Source organism: Pristiophorus japonicus, chromosome 13 (genome assembly GCF_044704955.1).
Source record: "Pristiophorus japonicus isolate sPriJap1 chromosome 13, sPriJap1.hap1, whole genome shotgun sequence".
NCBI lineage: Eukaryota > Metazoa > Chordata > Chondrichthyes > Pristiophoridae > Pristiophorus > Pristiophorus japonicus.
In genome coordinates this window covers 51,948,625-51,953,566 of record NC_091989.1, presented here as the reverse complement: position 1 = coordinate 51,953,566, position 4,942 = coordinate 51,948,625, and the positions used below count along the sequence as shown (strand labels likewise).

At 46.5% G+C, this 4,942-nt stretch overlaps 1 non-coding gene across 1 annotated transcript; it reads right to left on the bottom strand.

The window, feature by feature from the left end:
• Window positions 1-4,611: 4,611 nt before the first annotated feature.
• On the bottom strand, window positions 4,612-4,714 carry LOC139279199 (U6 spliceosomal RNA). The gene has a single exon (XR_011596418.1). It is a non-coding gene; the product is annotated as a U6 spliceosomal RNA (small nuclear RNA).
• Between the last annotated feature and the right edge of the window lie 228 nt (window positions 4,715-4,942).

Here is a 4,942-nt window from a genome sequence, read left to right as displayed (position 1 = left end):
CATTTGTGCCACACAAGCATTAGGCAATGACTATCTCTACAAGTGAGAGTCTAACCACTGCCCCTTGACATTCAACAGCATTACCATCACCAAATCCCCAGCATCAACATCCTGAGGGTCACCATTGACCAGAAACTTAACTGGACCAGCCACATAAATACTGTGGCTACAAAAGCATATCAGAAGCTGGATATTCTGCGGCGAATGTCTCATCTCTGACTCCCCAAAGCCTTTCCACCATCTACAAGTCAGGAATGTGATGGAATACTCTCTACTTACCTGGATGAGCGTAGCTCCAACAACATAGAAACATAGAAAATAGGTGCAGGAGTAGGCCATTCGGCCCTTCAAGCCTGCACCGCCATTCAATGAGTTCATGGCTGAACATGCAACTTCAGTACCCCATTCCTGCTTTCTCGCCATACCCCTTGATCCCCCTAGTAGTAAGGACTACATCTAACTCCTTTTTTAATATATTTAGTGAATTGGCCTCAACAACTTTCTGTGGTAGAGAATTCCACAGGTTCACCACTCTCTGGGTGAAGAAGTTTCCCCTCCTCTCGGTCCTAAATGGCTTACCCCTTATCCTTAGACTGTGACCTAGGAACCCGACTCCATTCAAGACAAAGCAGCCCGCTTGATTGGCACCTCATCCACCACCTCCAGCATTCACTCCCTACACCATCGGCGCACCATGTCTGCAGTGTGTACCATCTACTGCAGCAATTCACCAAGGCTTCTTCTGCAGCACCTCCAAAACCCATGAGCTCTACAGCCTAGAAGGACAAGGGAAGCAGATACATGGGAGCTTTATCACCTCCACGTTCCCCTCCAAGTCACACACCACCTTGACTTGGAAATATATTGCTGTTCCTTTATCGTCACTGGGTCAAAATCCTGGAACTCCCTCCCTAACCGTACTTTGGGAGTACCATCACCATATGGACTGCAACGGTTCAAGAAGGCGGCTCACCAGCACCTTGTCAAGGGCAATTAGAGAAGGGCAATAAATGCTGGCCTTGCCAGCGATGCGCACATCGCAGTGTTATGTATGTAATAACTCGATAGACTGAATACTGTAAACTAACACAGGTGCAAACCTGGCTCTGCTTTTTAGGGCCCAAAATGATTACATTACATGAATGGCTTGCCTTTTATACCTGGGCTGCACACACGTGCATACAGCCAAATGACCTCCAACAGTGGCACCACCTGGTGGCTAGTAACCCCAAGCATACATACATGACAATATCCCCCTTTAAGATATTACTAACAGTCTTTTTACAAATTGAGACGGTCCGGGACTTTCCATTCCCGAGTTGATCGTCTCAGTTCAACCCCAACCTTGGGCGAGCGTTCTGAGTCTGTTATGACTGGGGGCTGGGTAGCCGATCTGATGGGAGTGGCAATGACCACGTCAGGCATTGAAAGTCCAGATTCATTGATGACAATGGAGTCCTCTGATGACTGAGGGTAGGTTGGTTGGTCACTGATTGTGTCCTCCTCAGACTGTTCCGGTTCATCCGTGTGCCGCAGCTTTATCTGATCCACATGTTTCTTGCATGTCTGCCCATTCTTGAGCTTGACGATAAACACTCTGTTATCCTCCTTGGCCCTAACAGTACCGGTGATCCACTTGGGACCTTGACCATAATTTAGTACATACACAGGATCGTTAACAGAAATGTCGCGTGACACAGCAGCGCGATCATGATACCACTGCTGACTTTGACATCTGTATTCAACATGATCGTTCAAGTCAGGGTGGACAAGAAAGAGCTTGATCTTGAGACCTCTCTTCATCAATAGTTCAGCAGGGGGGACCCCGGTAAGCGTGTGGGGTCTTGTCCTGTAACTAAGCAATATGCATGACAAGCGAGTCTGCAGTGAACCTTGAGTTGCACGTTTCATTCTCTGCTTGATGGTTTGGACAGCATGCTCTGCTTGACCATTAGATGAGTGTTTGAATGGTGCTGACCTCACATGTCATGAACTCTTGAAATTCCAGACTAGTGAAGCAAGGTCCATTGTCGCTTACAACGATGTCGGGCAGACCATTAGTGGCAAACATAACACGAAGGCTCTCAATGGTAGCTGTGGATGTACTGGATGACATGATTAGACACTCTATCCACTTGGAATATGCATCCACCACAATTAAAAACATCTTTCTCAGGAAGGGACCTGCAAAGCCAATGTGGATCCTGGACCATGGTTTAGATGGTCATGACCACAGACTCAGTGACGATTCCACTGGTGCTTTACTAAGCTGCATGCATGTGTTGCACAGATGCACACATGATTTAAGATCTGCGTCAATTCCAGGCCACCATACATGAGACCTGGCAATGGCTTTCATCATGACAATACCGGGGTGCGTGCTATGTAGATGATGTACAAATTTCTCTCTGCCTTTCTTGGGCATAACAACACAATTACCCCACAATAAATAATCTGACTGAATGGATAGTTCGTATTTGCAACGGCTGTAACATTTGGTCTCATCACCCATTTGCTTGGGTATGGCAGACCAATCACCGCTAAGAACACAACGTTTCACAACCGATAATATTGGGTCCTGGCTAGTCCAGGTCTTAACTTGTTGAGCCGTGACAGGGGTCCCTTCACTTTCAAAAGCATCCATAACTAACAGTAGGTCTGCAGGTTGTGGCATCTCCACCTCCGGTATGGGCAACGGCAGATGGCTCAGTGCATCGGCACAATTCTCGGTGCCAGGTCTATGGCGAATGACATAATCATAGGCAGATAATGTCAGCGCCCACCTCTGGATGCAGGACAATGCATTGGTATTTACACCTTTGTTTTCCAAAAACAATGAAATGAGTAGTCTTCGGTTTGAAGTGGAAACAGATCACAAGCCAAACAGGTACTGATGCATCTTTTTAACCCCATACACACAGGCTAATGTTTCTTTTTCGACCATGCTGTAGGTTCTTTCCACCTTTGACAAACTTTTAGAAGCATACACAACAGATTGTAGTTTACCCAACTCATTAGCTTGTTGGAGCACGCAACCAACTCCATATGACGAAGCATCACAGGCCAATACTAGACGCTTACATGGATCATAATGTACCAGCAGCTTGTTAAAGCAAAGCAGATTAGTAGCTTTCTTAAAAGCTCTATCTTGAGACGCACCCCAAACCCAGTTGTCACCATTACTTAGCAGCATGTTCAGTGGCTCTAATGAAGTGCTCAATCTAGGTAGGAAATTACCGAAGTAGTTGAGTAGACCAAGAAATGAACGCAGCTCTGTCACATTCTGAGGCTTAGGTGTATTTTTGATGGCCTAGGCCTGACGACGTCAGAAGCAATTTTCCTCCCCGGGAATTCGACTTCCGATGCCATGAAGACGCACTTCGAACATTTCAGTCTGAGTCCCACTTTGTCCAGACAATGTAGAACCTCTTCCAGGTTGTTCAGATATTCGGCGGTGTCACAACCTGTGAGCAGAATGTCATCTTGGAGCACGATGGTTCTAGGGACGAACTTCAGTAGACTCTTCATGTTCCTCTGAAATATGACTGCAGCCGAGCGAATTCCGAAAGGACGCCTGTTGTAGATAAACAGTCCTTTATGACTGTTGATGCACGTAAGGTTCTTCGACGTCTTGACCAGCTCCTGTGTCTTGTAAGTCGACGTCAGATCCAGTTTAGTGAACGACTTCCCCTCGGCTAGTGTTGCAAACAGGTCATCAGCCTTCGATAACGGGTATTGATCCTGTTTCAAAACTCGGTTGATCGTAACCTTGTAGTCTCCACAAATCCTGATAGTGCCATCACTCTTCAACACAGGAACAATGGGGCTGTCCCATTCATTAAGTTCTACCGGTGATATGACCCCTTCACACTGGAGTCTGTCCAGTTCGTTTCGACATTCTCCCTCATCATGTACAGAACCACCCGAGCTTTATGACGGATGGGTCTTGCATCCGAGTCCACGTGGATCTGCACCTTGGCTCCCGTGAAATTGCTGATGCCTGGTTCAAACAGCGAGGGGAACTTGCTCAGCACTTGAGCACATGGAGTTTCATCCTCCGACGACAATGCTTTGATATCATTCCAATTCCATTTGATTTTTTTCTAGCCAATTCCTGCTGAACAGCGTTGGACCATTGTCTGGAACAATCCATAACGGTAAATCATGAACCACACCATCACACAACACCTTGACTATTGAACTGCCAATCACCGTTATAAGTTCTTTAGTGTACGTACGCAACTTGGCATTGACTGGACTCAGCTTAGGCCTCACAGCCTTAGTATCCCACAGCTTGTCGAATGTCCTCTGGTTCATTATTGATTGACTCGTACCCGTGTCCAATTCCATCAGTACCGGTACACGGTTAACATAGAAACATAGAAACATAGAAAATAGGTGCAGGAGTAGGCCATTCGGCCCTTCTAGCCTGCACCGCCATTCAATGAGTTCATGGCTGAACATGCAACTTCAGTACCCCATTCCTGCTTTCTCACCATACCCCTTGATCCCCCTAAAAGTTTAACTGAAGTTAACCGCCCAACGTGGGGCTCGAACCAACCATCCTGTAATTAAGAGTCTGATGCTCTAGCGACTGCGCTAGCCACGCTTAAAAAATTGGAACGCTTCACGAATTTGCGTGTCATCCTTGCACAGGGGCCATGCTAATCTTCTCTGTATCGTTCCAATTTTAGTATATGTGCTGCCGAAGCGATTAAGTTTCACATTAATCATTATCGGTTGGTTATTGTGAGGAACGAATACATTCCATACACTTCCTCCTCTGGTATCTCAGATTGCATATCTGGATCCGCACTATACTGGTCATCATCCCCCACATGATGTGTTGCAGCACTCTTGCTCAGTTGCGGACACATGCGTTGGAAATGCCCCAGTACCGAACAGCCTTTACAAATGTACTGTTTAAACCGACACTGATGAG